Genomic DNA, 19,735 nt, shown 5'->3' on the forward strand with positions numbered 1-19,735 from the left:
GAGCTTGAACTGCCAACCTTGCAGTTTAAATGACTTTGTAGTCTGGCGCATTAACCCACAGCACCACACCAGGACTCTGATTGTTGTTAAATGTCGTTGAGTCAGTTCTGACCTACTGCAACGTTGTACAGGGTTTCCAAGGGGCAGCTGGTAAGCTTGAACCGCAGACCTTGCAGTTCAAACAAATTTCCAGTCCAACGCATTAACCCACAGCGCCACACCAGTACTACTAGATGGCACTTAATAACAACAGGCTGGTAGAATAAATGTTCTACCAGCTATTAATAAAATGAGGAGCTCTGATAGCATGGTGGGTTATGAGTTGGGCTGCTAACTACAAGATCAGTAGTTCAAGTCTACTAGTTGCTCTGTGGGAGAGAGATAGGCTTTCTGTTCCGGTACAGATTGACAGACTCAGAAACCTTATATAAGGTCACTTTGAGTCAGAACTGACTCAATAGCACATAACCACCACCACCACCATGAATAAAATGAGATTCCCTAGGTGACACAATGGTTAAGTTGATCACTTCCTGAGTTCAGGCATGATGCCAGGCATTTTACCTAGAATGTCTCATTTATTCTTCATCACAACCTTATGAAGAAATTTTATCAGCCTTGTTTTATAAATAAGGAAGCTGTGGTTTAAACAGATTAACTAATTTACCTACAATCATACAAAAGAGGAATTGGGGCTGAAACCCAGATTGTCTAGCTCCAAAACAAAGGGATCTTCTTTGCACCACGTATATTGTGAGACCTGATGAGAAATAACCAGGCTTAAAATGTCATCTTTAAATTACGAACTAGTAAAAAAGAGAGACGATATCATGCTTAAAATCAAGTGGTCATTGAAAATCAGCCAAAAGTGGTGATTTGAAAATAGCCTGAAAATTAGCCAGTTTGATAACTACACATGAATATTTAATCAGCATAAGAACATAAAACTTAAATAACTAAACATGTCCTATCTCAAAAACATAGACATCTTAAAACTTCTGTAGAAATGCACTAAGTAAACTTCATCACACCTAGATATTTGGAAATCCAAAAGAAACCTTGAGAAGCCCTTTGATTTGGTCAGCCACATTAGCTTCCTATGGATAACTAGGATTATATTTATACTTAATGGAATACCAAAGAAGTGAGTAATGACTTGGGTCTGATTCCTTTGTTCTGACTCTACCTTGTCATCCATCTATCTAGTCTTTTGAGCTTTCCCAAGCAGGAGTTTTTCTGCTAATATAGGGTAACTGAGCCTCAAGTTCAGAATCTCTTGCAAATTCAGATTCATTTGCAAATTTCCCAACATGAAGATCCAATAACCAGAAGAGTATTACAGAATAAACTGAAGTTTCTATTTCCCAAAGCATAAACTTGTTACGATGGAATTTTTACTTTTATTTTCTTCTAAATTGATTTTAAAGCATTTAACTTTAAGCAGACTTCCGGTGTGGCACTGTAGAATAAGCACAGGACTGCAGGATCAGTTTGAAGCACAGGGTTGGCAGTTCAAACTCACCAGATGCTCCTTGGAAACCCTCTACTGGGTTGCTATGAGTCGGAACCCACTCGATGACACTTAAAACAAGTCAAAATAAAAACAGAAAAGGAAAGGAGGAAGAAAGGTAAGAGGCAAAAACTGGAACTTTGCTTAAAAAATAATTTTTTTTTTAAACTAACTAAACATCTTTCTGATTTAACCAAATCCTCAAGATTTAGAGCTACCATTAAAGTTCCAAAGCTATGACCTACTTGTTCTCTTTAACATCTCAACAGCACGTTAGGTTAACCATTCAAGCGTGCTACAGACAAATGAGGTATGGATAATTTATAATGAAGCAATTCAGAGAGCTATAAATTGTGAGATATAGCTTTTAATTTTATTATTTAATAAATAAATTATGTAATGAGATGAATAAGAATGGCCCTATGGGTTAATGTGCCAGACTGTTTGAACTGCAAGGTCGGCAGTTCAAGCTCACCAGCTGCTCCTTGGAAACCCTATAAAGGATCGCTATAGGTCAGAGTTGACTCAACGACACTTAACAACAACAAGCCTTAAAAGCAGGGTTCAAACTACAGTGCAAGAATTTCCTATGTATTGAAATTTTTAAAATAGATACATTTGTGAATTCATACTCATTTCTACTTATTCCTTTATTAAAAATCAAAGTTCTATATTAACATGAGATGAGACTTTCTGATTCCATAAAGATTTACAACCTGAGAAACCCTACACAGGGTTGTTGAGAGTCATAACAGACTAGACTCAACAGCACTTCATAAAAATATTCCTTATCCACACAGAGACAATGCCTAATATAGTTTTCAGTCCTATCAACTAACTTCTCTGTTGATAAATAAGTTCAGTCTCTAGTTTAAAAAAAAAAACAGATTGATCTAACTGTTACCAAAATATTGAATAATTATAGTGCCTTGTGCCTCTCTCCAAAGGAAGAATGCTCACTCAGTATGAAACTACAATCTATTCACACAGGAGTCCAATTTTAAAACAAAACTTTTATCTGTTTAATAAGTTCATTAATTTCCTTTTTTCTGATTATCAAAATGCAATTTATCATATGGGTCTTAGTGTATAAAGATGATGCCTTCTTTCTCACTCACCAGATTGCTTCGTTATAGCCTCATGAAACTTAATTGTTATCATTTGCAGAAGCACTATTACAATATGTTATTGCTGTTGTTAAGTGCTGTTGAGTTGGTTCCGATTCATAGTGACCCTCTATAGGGTTTCCAAGGAGCAGCTGGTAAGCTTGAATCACCAACCTTGTGGTTCAAACCGACTTTGCAATCCAGCACATTAACCCACAAGGAGCTCTGGTAGTGTAGTGGTTAAGAATTGGGATGTGAACCACAATGTCAGCGTTTTGAAACTACCAGCTGTTCCACGCGAGAAAGATGAGGTTTTCTGCTCCCTTAAATATTTACAGCCTCAGAAACTCTATGCAGGGTAGCTATGAGTCAGAACCAACTCCACTGCAGATAACCACCAACCACCACATTAACCCACAGTGCCACACCAGGACTCCACAGAAATAAGCACCTTACAATACTCCAGTAAGAAATATATTCATGTTGGTTTTCAAACTTGACCATTTCAGTTGTTGTGTTCTCTAATATGTATTTATATAACCACTCTCACAAAAAGACTATTGCTGCCCACGTGGTGGACACTCACTATATATTTTAACTTGGCTGCATAATTTAAATGTTTCATATAAAATGCTGGGAGAGAAAAAAACAGGGAAATTTGAAATGTTCATAGACCGGGTACATTAGCTACCTAACAGTTGAAGATGAAGTGAAATTGATTTATCTAGCTTAGTGGGTTAGTGTTGGCCTGCTAATTGCAAGGTCAGCAGTTTGAATCCACCAGTTGTTCCTCGGAAGAAAGAAGAGGCTTTCTGCTATGGTAAATATTACAGCCTGGGAAACCCTATATAGGATGTTTATGAGACTCAAAGAGCACGCAACAACCAACCACTGGCATCATCAACCTTGGAAATAGTGCCGAAGGTTAATGCTGTTAACCATCTGGCAGAAGAGAAACAGATCTGCACAAGTCTTTCATGTACGAAAATTTTTTAAAGTTTAAAAATATGCCCATGTGGTATGACGCTGTAGGATACACACTAGACTGCAAGATCCATTTGAACTGCAAGGTTGGTGGTTCAAAAGCACCAGCTGCTCCTCAGAAACACTATACAGGGTCTCTGTGGGTCGGAACAGACTCAACGGTACTAACAATATATTCTTTTTAACAGACTCTCAGTTCTAGTAGAAATTATTTCCAAGATTACAAAAAATACACTCACCCTCCTGTCTTTTGCATTCTTCACACTGACAAACATGTGGCTCTCACAAATCTGTCTTTCTAAAGTCCACATAGGCTTATTAGGACTACAAGGCAATAGTGAAGTAACTTTATTTTGCAGTACATTTTTTTTCATTCTGTTTCTGTTTCATAAGTTGAAAAGTATGTTCTAGTCTTCGATCATGAAAATAGTTTTGGTTTATCTCCTTACTGGTTTGATTGCTACAGTGTTATGTATGGTAATTCCATCTGAGAAAATATCTTAAACTGTTTGGGGAAAAAGGATTTTAGTACTTCACTTTTACAGAAGTTTTACGCTGCTGCTTTTTTAAAATCGCTATATGATGCTGCTTCTGAATAAAAACATATTTAAACTTCGTTATTTTTAACCATAAGGTATACAACACGAAAATACAGTTACCAGCCTTAACAAAGTCTCAATTTTGTATTCCAAAGTACTAGATATGAAATTCACAATTGTATAAAGTAAAAAAAGCAAACCCTTTATAGGAAACTCCTTAAATTGCAAATGAAGTACACTAGCCCCAACAACACCAACTTAAGTAGACTGTTTCAGAAAGTTGATCCTAAGGGAAATTTCAAACCAGAAGGTTGATTTAAAGCCTCAAAACGCTTCCCCAGTCCAAAATGGCAAAGATAGAACCAAGCAGAAATTGTCCCTCCACTTTCGAACCCCACTCTACTAAATTTACACATCTCTGGACACCAATGGCCACACTGGAAGGTAGATGGAGGTGTAGAGTTAAAACAGATGAACTTGGCAAATGGGAGGTGCACTCAAGAGTACTAATGAAGTGTCCTGGGAGATCACAGGACCCAGAGGTGGGAATGGATTAGAAGAACAGCTCGGGTTGGGGGTGTCCGTCCCAACAGGAAGGCGGTGTACGCGAAGTAAAGCAGATGCGGGTGTGATAGGATGTCCCCACAACATCCCATACACTGCCACACATCCCGCAGCACCCCGATCCCACGACGGGGCGGGGCCACTCCACCCGCCACCGCCCGTTCGCGCCGGCACCCGCCCCCTTAGCCTCCGGGTCCCAGGCTGGTGGGAGGGGCGGGCCTCCCGGGGCCGGGTGTGCAGCCCGGCCCAAACCCGAATCAGGAATGTTCCGCTGAGGGCGGGAGGGGTGGGCGGGCGACCCCGCAGCCTAGGATGGGAGGGGGGATGGCTGAGCGTAGAGGAAGAATCCTCCGCGCAGTCGTCGCCGCCTGGGCCGAATCCCGGGCGCCCCCCTGCGGACGGGGTATTGCCCCTGCTTTCAGCTTGCCCTCCCTTCTCTTACCCCCTCTCCCAACATTGCCCGCGGCAACAGCGCCTGCCACAAGCAGCGCGAAATGTACCTACCTAGAACCTGACAAGCAGGAGCCCCTCAGACACGGGAGCCAGTCGCCACCCCGCGTCACGGAGGCCGCCACAGCCAATAGCCGCTGCTGTCACTATTCTCTGCAGCCAATCCGGCTGCACTCCGGTCTCCGGGCACTCTAGTGGCCACAGCCAATGGATGCAGGCGGAAGGCGGGCGCTAACGCCCGGCCCCCACGTCCCCTCCTCACCACCTCCCAGGAGGCGAGGCGCGGCCGATTGGCCTGGACCCCGGAGTGGGCGGGAATCAGGCTCTCAGCCGGGTGGGCGCGAGCAAAGACGGGGGCCGCGGGAGCGATGAGCAAAGGCTCGGAGTGGTGACCACCGCCCTCTGAGCTCGCTTCTGCGTCGGGTGGGGTTCCGACGTCCGCCCGTTGGAGCTATTCTAGTGCCTCGGTAACCCGCTCCTCTGAAGTCGGTGTCCTGAGCTGCCAGAGTGGGAGCGAGGGCTGGATGGGACTGGAGACTGACGGCGGCGTCACAGGAAACTTTGGGAGACTCGTCTGGCCGCAGCCGGGAAGTGGCCGGGCTAGGGGTGATAAGCTGGGCCGCCTGGAAGGAGTACCCGGCGGGTCCGCCGCGGAAAAGGAATTCGGAGGGTGGGGGCGAAGACGTGATTAAAATGTTAAGTATGCCCGCGGGGTGCTAGGCAAACCCTAGATCTGAAACCTTTGGGAAGGGAAGCCACTTAAGTACCCACCACTCCAAATTCTCATTTTCTCTCTCAAAATCACTTTTTCCTCTACTTTCCAAAATATTGCTTGCATTCTATTGTTCCATTGGTTGCTTTAGCGTGGTTTTCTGCCTCTCTAATAGACTCCTGAGTCCCTTAGGAATCATTATTGTATTCACGGAACCTAGTTCAATCTAAAAATATTAGACATTCAATGCTGAAATTTTGATGCGTACCGTTTTAAAAACCTCCAACAGGTCCTGTGAATGGTCCCCTATAAGTCCTTACCTCTTGAAGAATCTTGAATGGGTGAAGAACGCACACTTGGTCTGCTTTTCTAGTGAGGGATATTTCTGAAGCGTCCTTCACCAAAAGAATTTAGTGAGAAATGAGTAATGTGAACTAAACAAAGATAACCAGGTGATCTGTAAGAGTCTGATAGGTGTTAGTCACTCACTGTTTGGGTATGTGGCCCTCCCATGTTCCTGTAGCAGGCTTTTTAAGGTACTAAACCCTGTAAATTGAGTTGAGCTGCATTCTTCGCCTGGAGCAGATCTTTCCATGCCATCTCCACCTTTTCCCTAGAAAGCTTTTGAGTTTTATAGGAGCCAAGGAAGAGTGATCACTTTCTCTAAATAGGTTTATTTATTTTACCTTTGTAAACAGCCTTACACAGAAAACCATAAGTTTTAAGCCATGTACTGTTGCAAAAATCAAAGAAATCAAAGCATGTTTATACCCAAAATATTGACAACAAACAAATTACTTTTTAGTTTTTAATTTTCAAATGATCTAAGAAGCGCTGTGACTAGAATAAGTACTGGAGTGCTAACCACAAGGTTGGTGGTTCGCACCCAACAGCCAGGAGAAATGAGTCTTTCTGCTCCCAGAAAGATTTACAACCTCGAAAACCCTCATACAAGGTCACTATGACTCAGAACCGACTTAAATACCAATAACAACAAAAACTATCTTAGATAAGGTGATACCAGAAATGATAATGAAATCATTTTGTGGTAAATGCCAAGTGTACAATCTAACCTTTATGTGAGTAAACCTCTTAACATAGAAAAGAAATAAATTTCCTGTGAGCATTAAGAGTAGTATTATGGGGCATGTTAATAGGATGAAATGAATAAATGTTTGTGAATTGAATAGGTAAAGCCAAAAGAGAACTTCACCAAGGACATACCTTTCCCAAGAACTTTACAATTTTCCTATCTTTCTATAAAGGGAATCTAGAAAGATGTGCTTGGTGAGTTAGTTATTACATGTTTGAAGTAAGTTGCTTTGAATATACATATAGTGAAAATAGTTGTTTCAAGTTGCCTAGTCCATTCCCACTCATGGTGACCCTATGCACAACAGAAGGAACTACTGCCTTGTCCTGTCCCATCTTTGCAATCATTTCCTATTTTTGATCACATTATTGCACCCATTGTGTCAGTCCATCTTGTTGAATGTCTCCCTATTTTTCCCTTTTCCCCATACTGTACCAAGCATGATGTCTTTACTAGGGACTGGTCCTTCCCAATAACATGTCCATAGTACTTGTTATTGGGAAGTCTCACCTCCTCCTTTCTAAAGAACATTCTGGTTGTCCTTCCAAGACTAATCTGTTCATTTGTCTGCCAGTCCATAGTATATTTAATATTCTTCACCAACACCATAATTGAAAAACATCAATTCTTCGGTCTTATTCATTGTCCAGCTTCTGTATGCAAATGAGGCAATTGACAGTATGGCTTTGCTCAGGTGCACCTCAGTCCTCAAAGTGATATCTTTGCTTTTTAACACTTTAAAGAGGTCTTTTGCAACATGTTTTCCCAAAGCACTCTGTCATCTGATTTCTTGGCTGCTATTACCATGGGTGTAGATTGTGGACCAAAGTAAAATGGAATCCTTGACAACTTCAATATCTTCTTTGTTTATCATGATGTTGCTTATTGGTCTAGTTGTGAGGATTTTTGTTGCCTGTTTGTTGAGGTGTAATCCATACTAAAGGCTATATGTACTTTAATTTTCATCAGTAAGTGCTTCAAGTCGTTTCCAACTTCAGCCAACAAAGTTATATATCATCTCATAATGATAATGAGTCTTCTTCCCATTCTGAGGCTGTGTTCTTCATACAGTCCAGCTTCTCAGATTATTGCTCCAGCATACAGGCTGAATGAATACATACGGTAAAAGGATACAACGAGGACACAAACCTTTTTCCTGATTTTAAGTCATGCAGTAGTATCCCTTTCTGTTCAGACAACTGCCTCTTGGTCTGCAAGTAGGCTTTAAAAGGTTCACAAAACTATAGTATTAAAAGACAGATAATGGAATCTTTCCATGAACTTGTTAGAGGCCTCCATTTGTACAGATTCTACATGAGCACAATTAAGTGTTCTATCATTCCCATTCTTTGCAATGTGAAAATAGAACTGTTTAATATATGTCTTAGTTAAGTAATGCTACTCTGGTAGCATAGTGGTTACGGATCGGGCTGCTAACCTCAAGGTCAGCAGTTCGAACCTACTAGCTGTTCCTCGGGAGAAAGATGAGGCTTTCTGTTCCCGTAAAGATTTACAGCCTCGGAAACCCTGTACAGGGTCGCTATGAGTCGGAATCGACTCCACGGCACATAACCACCACCACCACTATAACAACAAATACCACAAGTGTATTTTAAAAATTTACTTTCTCATCATTCAGGAGGCTCATAGGAGTCCTGGTGTGGCGCTGTGGGTTAATGCGCCAGACTGCAAAGCCGTTTGAACTGCAAGGTTGGCAGTTCAAGCTCACCAGCTGCTCCTCAGAAACCCTATACAGGGTCGCTGTGGGTCAGAACCGACTCGATGGCACTTCACAATAGGCTAATTGAGGGCACCAGCTCTAGAAGATGCCTCTGTCCACTCTGGGGGAAAAGTCATTATCTGTTTTCAACTTCTGTCCTAGGTTCCTTAGCAATTGTGACATGCATCTTTGTGTATGCTTGCTTGCTTAATCCACTCTTTTCTATCCAAAAGAGATTGACTTAAAACACACACTACACTAATGCAGCCTGATTAACAAACAGAAAAGCCATTCTCAAACAGAATTGTAATCACAGATAGAGGGGTGAGGAAGGAACCCTGGTAGTGGTGCAGTGGTTAAACACTTAGCTGCTAACCTAAAACCAGCTGCACCATGAAAGTAAGACGTGGCAGTTTGCTTCCTTAAAGATTGACAGCCTTAGAAACACTATGAAGCAGTTCTACTCTCTTCTATAGGGACACTATGAGTGGAGTTTGGCTTTTGATACTTATAAGGGTTAGGATTTATAATATGTATTGGAACGGACACAATTTATTGCATAACTCACAAGGTCGGCACTTCAAACATACTAGCTGCTCCTTGAAAATCCTATACAGGGTCACTATGAGTCAGAATCAACTCAACGACACTTAACAACATACATGGTGTTTATATCTAAGGAACTCAAATCACTAAAGATAAGAATCTTTCCAGATCTATTACTATTAGTTCTTACCAATTCTTGACTCAAGAAACTTTAAAACTCTACTTTATGTCATATGGAGTCCTGGTGTGGCACTGTGGGATAAAGCACTGGACCACAGGTCAGTTTGAACCACAAGGTCGGCAGTTCAAACTCACTAGCTGCTTCTTGGAAACCCTGTACAGGATCACTATAGTTGGAACTGACTTGATGGCACTTAATAACAACATTAAATGCTATGTATTGCTCTGTTGTAGGTAGGTGCCTTCCAGTGGGTTCCTACTCATAGCAACTATGTACACAATAAGGAAGCACTGTCCAGTTCTGGCCATCCTCACAGTTGTTTGGGCTCATTGTTGCTGCCACTGTGACAATCCATGTCACTGGAGGGTTTCCTTTTTATCCCTCATACTTCACTTTTATAAGCTCAAGCTCAGCAGCTGCTCCTCTGGAATCCTATACAGGGTCACTATGGGTCTCAAGGGCACTTAACAACAACAGTAACCATAATTTAAATGCATAGATTCTTCTACAGTCTTTGTTATTCATTGTTCAACTTTCACATGCATATGAGACAATTAAAAATATCATGGCTTAGGTCAAGTGCACCTTAATCCTCAAACTGATACCTTTGTTCTTTAACACTTTAAAGAGGGTTTTTTTGGTGGTGTTTTTTTTTTTGCAGCAGATTTTACTGCTGCTTCCATTAGTTTTGATTGTGGATCCAAGCAAAATGAAATCTTCAACACCTTCAGTCCTTTCTCCATTTATCATGATGTGATTTATTTAATAAGTATGGTAAAAAGATACAACCCTGACACATACCTTTCCTGATTTTAAACCTTTCTGTATCCCCTGTTCAAACGCCTGCTTCTTGGTCTATGTACAGGTTCCTTATGAGCAAAATTAAGTATTATGGAATACCCATTCTTCATAATGTTATCCATAGTTTGTCATGATCCACACAGATGAAAGCCTTTGCATAGTCAATGAACCACAAGTAAGCATCTTTCTGATATTCTCTGCTTTCAGCTATGATCTAGCTGATGGCTACAGTGATAATTTCTGGGAGTTCCCTGTCAATGTACTGTTGCCACCATTTTTAATTGTACTCAGAAAAATTTTACTTGCATGTGATATTAATGATACTGTTCAATGATTTACAGATTCTGTTTGGTCATCATATATTCTTCTAGGAAATGCAATTTTGAATGTACATGTTTGAAGGAAAAGCATGTGACAAGAATCTGTGCTGCATTTTTTAACCTGGAAAAAAAAAAGACAGCAAATCTAGTTTATTTTTTTTTCCTGTATTATAATTATTGCTGCATTGTAACACATTTAACAGCAATTTGTTTCACTAAATTTCAAATAAACTGCAACTTCCCTTGTTGTTGTTGTTAGGTACCATCTAGTCGGTACCAACCCATAGCGACCTTATACACAGCAGAACGAAACACTGCCCAATCCTAGGCCAACCTCACAACTTCCCTTAGATCTGTAAATATAAGGAGAATATGAAAGAATGAAAGAAAATAATGTCTTGTCTAGATGATCCATGGACTTCATAAAATACTAAGCATCTCAGCAGGGACTACAAGGACATATTATCTCAGAACAGGATTTATTTTATATCATTAAGATTTAAACCTATACCAGATCTGTCGTGACTTAGAATTGCCACTATACTCCCTAACTATAGACAAATAAATCCTTATTTTGCCAAATTTTCCCAAATGCCAATGTTTATGTCTTCAAATGACTGACTTTTTAGTTAGCAGCCCAGCTCATAACCCACTACACTGCCAGGGCTCCTTAAATTATGTTATTGTTGTTGTGAAGAGCTGTCGAGTCGGTTCCGACACATAGCAACCCTGTATAGGGTTTTCACCAGCTGCTCCTAGAAAACCCTATACAGGGTGGCTATGTGTCGGAACCGACTCGACAGCACTTCACAACAACAACAACAATAACATAATTCAAGGAACCCTGGTAGCATAGTGGATTATGAGCTGGGCTGCCAACTAAAAAGTCAGTCGCTCAAATCTACCAGTCGTTCCATGGGAGAAAGATGAGGCTTTCTGCTCCTGTGAAGATTTATAGCCTCAGAAAACCTATACAGGGTCTCTATGAGTCAGAACCAATGTAGCAGCCCACAATCACCACCAAGCACCCACCAATAACATTATTTACTTGAACAACATCAGTACAATAATGTGGATATGAAACCTGTGTGATTAGTAATCAAAGTAATTGATAACTAATTAGTAATCAAAGTTTGATAACCAATCAAAAGTTTTTTACCCTTTTTTGTCTAGCACCCCCCATAACTAATCCCATTGCCTATTTTTCCATTCAAAAGTTTCTCAGAAGTTTCAGGAGAAATCTTGGTTGTGTGTCACTTTATTCAACAGCCCTCATTCTTTTCCTGAATCCGGGTCACTGCTCTTTTCCTCTTTGCTGCTAATTTCTTTGCTGTGTGACTCTGCTCTGTCTAGTCCACAATAACTAAATCATTGCACACTTTGTTGTTAGGTACCATTGAGTCTGTTCTGAATCATAGCGACCCCATGCACAGCAGAACTCAACCCTGCCCGGTCCTGCTCCATCATTACAGTTGTGGTTGAGTCATTGTTGCTGCCATTCTTTCAGTCCATCTCCATGGATCTTCCTCTTTTTTGATGACCCTCCACTTCATCAGGCATGATGTCCTTTTCCAGGAACAGGTCTCTACTACATATTCAAAATATGAGAAACTAAGTCTCGCCATTCTCACTTCTAACGAGCTTTCTGGTTGTACTTCCAAGACAGATTTGTTTATTCTTCTTGCAGTCCATAGTAGTTTCAGTATTTTTCACCAGCACCATAATGCAAATGCATGAGTACTTCTACATTCTTTATTACTCATTGTCCAACTTTCACATGCATATGAGGTATTTGAAAAGTCCATGGTTTGGGTCAAGTTTACCTTAGTCCTCAAAGTTACATCTTTATTCTTTATCACTTTAAAGAAGTCTTTTACAACAGATTTGCCTAATAAAATTGCTGTTTTGTTGTTAAGTGCAGTCCAGTGGATTCTGACTCACAGTGACCCTGGATAGAGTTTTCAAGGAGCAGCTGGTGGACTTGAATACAATATGTCCTCTGGTTTCTTGATTGCTAGTTGTCCATTGATTGTCCATCCAAGCAAAATAAAGTCTTTGACAACAACAGTCTTTTCTCCGTTAATCATTTATTGATCCATTTGTGAGGATTTTTTATATCTTTACACTGAGGTGCAATCCATACTAAAGGTTATAGTCTTTGATCTTTATCAGTAAGTATTTCAAGTCTTCTCTGCTTCCATCAAGCAAGATTGTATCATCTACATATCTTGGTTGTTAGATAATCTCCCTCCAATCCTGGAGCCACATTCTTCTTCATATAATCCAGATTATCAGATTATTTGTTCAGCATACATACAGAATAAGTATGGTGAAAATATGTATCTCCAGTGCACACCTTTTCTGATTTTAAACCATTCAGTATCGCCTTGTTCTGTTCAAACTGTCTCTTGTTTAATGTGCAAGTTCCTCATGAGCATAATTAAGTGTTCTAGAATTCCTACTCTTCACAATGTTATCCATAGTTTGTTGTGATCCACATGCTCTAATGACTTTACATAGTCAATAAAGCACAAGTAAATACTTTTCTGGTATTCTCTGCTTTCTGCCAAGATCCATCTGACATCAACAATGATATTCATCATTTCATGTCCTCCTCTGAATCCAATTTGAATTTCTGGCAGCTCCCTATTGCCACACCGTATTTAAATTCTCTTTGGCAAGATTTTATTTACATGTGATGTTAATAATACTGTTTGATGATTTCTGCATTTCATTGGTTCACGTTTATAGAATGAGCAAAAATTGTTGTTGTGCGCAGTCAAGTCAGTTTCAACTCATAGCACCACTGTATAGGGTTTCCGAGGGGCAACTGGTGAGTTTGAACCATTGACTTTGCAGTTCAAACTGACATTGAGATTGAGTGCTTATCCTATTGCAAAAAATATGTTGTTGTTAAGTGCCGTCGAGTCAGTTCCGACCCATAGCGACCCTTTTCAGGGTTTCCATGGCTGTAAATCTTTATGGGAGCAGAAAACCTCATCTTTATAGATCTCTTTTAATCAGTTACCCATGTGGCTGTCTTCCAAATTTCTTGGCTTAGAAAAGTAAGTGCCTTCAGCACTGCATCAGTTTGTTGAAACATTTCAATTTTTAGTCCATGAATTCCTGGAGCCTTGCTTTTCCCTAGTGTCTTCAATATAACTTGGACTTCTTCATACCATCAGTTGTTAAACATATGCTGCCTCTTGAAAAGACTGAATATCAAACAATTCTTTTTGGTACAGTGACTCCTTTTGATACTTCCTGCATCATTCAATATTTTTCCTATAGAATCATTGAATATGCAACCCATGACTTGGCATTTTCCTTTGTTCTTTCAGCTTGAAAAGTGCTGGGCATGTTTTTCTCTTTTGCTTTTCTAAGTATTTGCACATTTCATTATAAGACTTGACTTTGTCTTCTTGAGCTGCCCTTTGAAATTTTCTGCTCAGCTTTTCAACTTCATCATTTCTTCCAGTAGCTTTCGCTTCTCTGCATTCAAGAGTAAGTTTTAGAATCTTCTGACATCCATTTAGGCCTATGCTTTCTTTCCTGTCTTTTTAATAACTTTTTGCTTTCTTCATGTATAATGTTCTTGACATCATCCAACAGTTCCTCTTGTCTTACTTAAGCCATTAGTGTCTAATGTATCAAATGTTCTTGAGATGGTCTCTAAATTTATGTGGAATATACTCCAGGTTGTATTTGTACTCCATGGACTTGTTTTAATTTTTCAGTTTCATCTTGAATTTGCATATGAGCCATTGATGATCTGTTCCATAGTCAGCTCATGACCTTGTTTGGGCTAATTATTGAGCTACTTTTTAATCTCTTCCCATAGATGTAGTAAATCTGATTATTTGTGTGGTCCATGTATATAGTTGTCATTTATGTTTTTGAATAAAAGGTATTTGCTGAGTCAGTTCTGACTTATGGTGACCCTGTGGGAAAGAGTAGAACTGCCCTATCGAGTTTCCTAAGCTGTAACCTTTCTGGAAGCTGACTGTCACATCTTTCTCCTGTAAAGTGCTGGTGGGTTCCAACTGTTGACATTTCAATTAGCAGCCCAGTACTTAACCATGGTGCCACCGAGGCACCTTCATCAACAGCAACATGATTATCTAAGCTATTATGTTGTTAAGTGCCGTCGAGTTGCTTCCGACCCATAGCGACCCTGAACAGGGTTTCCGAGGCTGTAAATCTTTACAGGAGCAGAAAGTCTCATATTTTTTTCCCATGGAGCAGCTGGTAGTTTTGAACTCCTGACCTTGCAGTTCGCAATCCAATTCATAACCACTACGCTACCAGAGCTCCTTAAGGTATTATGTTTAGGAGTAAATGGGAACTCTGTACTGTTTCTGCAAATTCTTATGAACTTCAAATTATGTCAAAATAAAAACTTTGAAAAAAATTTGCAGTGAAGAAGTCATTGGTCTTAACACAGCAGATGGGAGAACAATTAGGCAGGTTTGCATGGGCTAAGTGGTACTGAGGCAAATAATGATGTATGCACAACCTTGGAACAACAGGGCTCTGGGATACAGAGATTGAGACATGGTTAGAATAGGGAAAAGGGGGGAATAATGTTAAGATGCTTGGCTGTCTTTTGAATCTTGGTTTTCCTTGTATTATATTATAAAATAGACACAGGAGGGGGGAAAGAAAAGAATACCCAGAAATATCACCATAGAAAGCTTATAAGTCCGTCTTCTGCCTATAACTGATTGGAATATCTAAAGTGGGACTACAACATGCCCAATGAAGAAGGCTTCCTGTGGAGCCTCTGCATTACATAAGACTATAGGTGGACTCCTGAACAGTATCCAGAATCTTCAGAGGTAGGAAATTTCCACTTGAAAGGATGAGCAGACCAGCCGGAAGCAGCTAGAAGAACAGAAAATACTTCTTGAAAGAAAAACCTACAGGAAAAATACAAAGCAATATAGGCAGACTGACTGATTACTATAAGAACAAGCAAGTTGCTTGGCCAGGAGACATCAAGTTAAGTGGTCGGGTCCCCTCAAAGCAAACTCCCCTCCAAGACTAAGACTCAGTGGGAATACATGCTCTGATTGATGACCACATTTGTCACTGATAAGGAGAAGTAAGGGAAAACAGCAATGAAGGTGCAAGCTAAGCCCTACAACATTCAATAGGCTCCTGGTTGGCCAGCAGTGTGGCAAGACCTGGGGACTATAGGGCCCAGATTCAGTGACATAGCCATAGAGGACTTGAGTGAAGATTGAACTATCTAGCTGATAAGAAGAGAGGGTATATGCACAAGAACACCCACACTTGCAGATAATACACACTTGACCTGGCTTCAATGACGGGATGATCAGAGCTCAACCAGAAGAAGAAAGAAGAGGAAAAAAAGAGTAATCTGAGACAATTTGATGAACTTGACCTACACCTATGGCTCAAAAGAGGGAACAAATCTTTACAGCAAGGATCATTCCCACTCCCTCCATACACAGAGTAGACAGGGATGGGTCACTTGGACATTGGCTAGCTGATGTCCGATGGATCTTGGCTGAAAGCAGAGAATATCAGAAAGATGTTTACCTATGCTTTATTGACTACACAACGGCTTTCCATTGCGTGGATCATGACAAGCTATGGACAACATTGCGAAGTATGAGTATTCCAGAATACTTAATTGTACTTCTGAGAAATCTGTACCTGGACCAAGAAGCAGTTGTTCGAACAGAGCATGGGAACACTGAATGTTTTAAAATTGGGAAAGGTGTGCGACAAGGTTGTGTTCTTTCACCATACTTATTCAACCTATATGCTGAGCAAGTAATACGAGAAGCTGGGTTCTATGAAGAAAAACGTGGCATCAGGATTGGAGGAAGACTCATTAACAACCTGCGATATGCAGATGATACAACCTTGATCGCTAAAAGTGAAGAGGACTTGAAACATTTACTGATGAAGATCAAAGAACACAGCCTTCGGTATGGATTGCATCTGAATGTCAAGAAAACAAAAATCCTCACCACTGGACCAATAAACAACACTCTTATCAACGTAGAAAAGATTGAAGTTGTCAAGGATTTCGTTCTTCTTGGATCAACTAACAACATTCACGGAAGCAGCAGTCAAGAGATCAGACGACGTATTGCATCGGGCAAATCTGCTGCGCAGGAACTTTTTAAAGTGTTGAAGAACAAGGATGTCAGCTTGAGGACTAAGGTGCGCCTGACCCAAGCCATCCAAGGTATTTTCAATAACCTCCTATGCATGAGAAAGCTGGAAAGCGAATAAGGAAGATCGTAGAAGAATTTATGCCTTTGAATTGTGGTGTTGGAGGAGAATACTAAACGTGCCATGTACTGCCAAAAGAACCACTAGATCTGTTTTGGAAGAGGTGCAGCCAGAGTGCTTTTTGGAGGCCAAGATGGCTAAACTTCGCCTCTCATACTTTGGACATATTGTCAGGAAGGAACAGTCTCTAGAGAAGGATGTCATGCTGGGTAAGACAGAGGGTCAGAGAAAGAGAGGAAGACCCCCAACAAGATGGATCAGCCAGGTGGCATCACTGATGGCGTCAAGTGTGGCAGTGGTAGTGAGATTGGCCAGGATCGGACACTGTTTTGTTCTGCTGTGCATGGGGTCGCTATGAGTCAGTTCCGACTCAATGGCACCTGACAACAACAACAACAAAGGCAAGAAGTGACTGGCTTACAAGTTTTCAAGAGGGAACCTAGATCCAGAGGGCATGGAGGAAGGTAGAAGCTCCACTGAATAGCATCCAATCTGTCTAGGCAGGGCTGATGAATGGAAATGCGGATGGGTCTCCTATGCTACAATAGTGAATAACTGTTATTAGGAGTGGAAATGTGAGGGTTGGAAATGTAAAGGTAGACATTTTGTAGCAAGGAAGGGAGTGATTAACTTTGCAGTCTAGGAGCGGATGTCCCTGGGACCATCCAGGGAAAAGAGCGGAGAGCATGACCCTACCCAGAGAAGCAGTGATGCCTGAGATGGAGTCAGAGATGATGACGTGGAGAGATGGAGTAGCTTTAGATCCAGAGAGGAAGAGGGGTTGTGTGCTGATGACCCTCCCCGGGTAGGCTTGTAGTATATACACTTTGGTTGGTTGATGATGCATGGAGGGGACTGTAACCATGGCAATGAAACAACATATGATAGGATGAATGTAAAACTAATATTCTCCCATGTAAACTATCACATAATTTACAATAAAACATTAAAAAAAAAGAAGTCATTGGTCTTGCAAAATTCTGTCATGGGATCTCTAGCAACATTTCTATCACCAAGGCCTTAAATCCTTTCTCTTTTGTTTCCAGCTTTCACATTCCAATCACCAGTAATTATTAATGCATCTTGATTGTGTGTTTGGTCAACTTCAGACTGAAGAAGTTGATGTTGTGTGCCGTTGAATCAGTTCCGACTCATAGTGACCCCTATATAGGGTTTCCGAGGAGCAGCTGGTGAGTTTGAACTGCCGACCTTGCGGTTCAAGCCGACTTTGCAGTCCAGCACATTAACCCACAGCGCTACACCAGGACTCCCAAAGAAGTTTATAGAACTGTGTAAATTCATCCATCATCACTGGCTTAAGTGGTTGATGCATAAATTTGAATACTACTGGTATTAACTGGTTTTCCTTATAGATATTAATGTATCACAGACAGTGTTGTATTTCAATGAAGATCTTGAAATGTTCTTTTTGATAGTGAATGTGATGCCATTCCTCTCAAATTTGTCATTCCCAGCGTAGTAAACCATATGATCCTTAGATTCAAAATGACCAATACCTGTCCTTTTCAGCTTACTAATGCCTAGGATATCAGCCTTCATGCTTTCCATTTCATTTTGATGACTTCCAATTTACCTAGATTCATACTTCAAAAATTGTATTTTCTGATTATTAATAGATGTTTGCAGCTTGTTTTGAGTTGTGTGCCATCAGTAAATGAAGGTCCCAAACACTTTGCTCCATTCACATCATTAAGGTCAACTCTACTTTGAGGCGGCAGCTCTTTCCAGTCGTATTTTTAGTGCCTTCCAACCTGAGGGCGTCATCGTCTGGCACATTATCAGACAATGTTCTGTGCTAGTCCTAAGGTTTTTAGTAGCAAACCTTTCAGAAATGGTCTGCCTCTCTTTCTTCTTAGTCTGTTGTAATCTTAAAGGTCTGCTGAAACCTGTCCACCATGGGTATTTAAAATACCAGTGTCATCGTTTCTAGCATCACAGCAACACATAAGCCACCACAGTGTAATAAACCAACAGACAAGTGGTTGCACATATTACTCCTAAAATAGAGATAATGATGAGACATGCAACATGAAAGTTATATTTATCTTTTTATATGCTGCAGTGCCTATTTGCAGTGGATATAAATTTATTTGATTTTGAAAATTATCTTTTAAATGAATATTGTTAGCAGAGTTCACATTGGTATGAAGTTTTCTTTTGGACCTTTGTATTTTTCAACTTTAAAAATGGCTACAAAACCAAATTAAGCCATTGTCATAGAGTTGATTCTGACTCTGGTAGCGTAGTGGTTACGTATTGGGCTGCTAACCTCAAGGTCAGTAGTTCGAAACTACCAGCTATTCCACAGGAAAAAGATGAGGCTTTCTTCTCCTATAAAGATTTACAACCTCGGAAACAATGAGGGTCCCTATGAGTTGGAACTGACTCCATGGCACATAACCACCACTACCATTGAAGAGAGGAGTGCTCCCTCATTGGGTTTCCAAGACTGTGGATCTTTTTATGGAAAATGACTGATACATCGTTCTCCTGCAGAATGACTGGTGGGTTTGAACTGCCAACATTTCTGTTAGCAGTCAAGCATTTAACCACTGTGCCACCAGGGCTGTTCAAACTGGCTATATGCTTTCTTTATTTTACAAATCTGTATTAGAAAAACAAAGGGAGGAAAGGAGAGAAGAAAAGGTGAAGTAGAGTTGGATAAAGAAAACTCCTTTCTTCAAATTACAAGTCAAATTCATTAACACCATCTCACAAACATCCTTCTAAACAAAGTCTGGCCTACCTTCTAGCACTCCAATATTGGTTCCATGCTTCCCTGAAATTCTACTCTTCATGGAGCAATACTACCACCGACACTCCCAATTAAGACATGATGGTGGTAGCGTGCCGTGAAGTTGGTTCCAACTCATAGCGACCCGACATAGGGTTTCTGAAGCTATAAATCTTTACTGGTG

At 40.6% G+C, this 19,735-nt stretch overlaps 1 protein-coding gene across 1 annotated transcript in view; it reads right to left on the reverse strand.

The window, feature by feature from the left end:
* LOC102835261 (tyrosine-protein kinase Fer-like) overlaps nucleotides 1–6,349 on the reverse strand; it is a 579,105-nt gene extending 572,756 nt beyond the window's left edge. Inside the window, exon 1 of the mRNA XM_006872259.1 lies at nucleotides 6,186–6,349. The gene's annotated coding sequence lies outside the window, so the exon portion shown is untranslated. The remainder of the gene's footprint in view (nucleotides 1–6,185) is intronic.
* Between the last annotated feature and the right edge of the window lie 13,386 nt (nucleotides 6,350–19,735).

This window comes from Chrysochloris asiatica, unplaced genomic scaffold (genome assembly GCF_000296735.1).
Source record: "Chrysochloris asiatica unplaced genomic scaffold, ChrAsi1.0 scaffold00189, whole genome shotgun sequence".
In the NCBI taxonomy this organism is placed as follows: Eukaryota; Metazoa; Chordata; class Mammalia; order Afrosoricida; family Chrysochloridae; genus Chrysochloris; species Chrysochloris asiatica.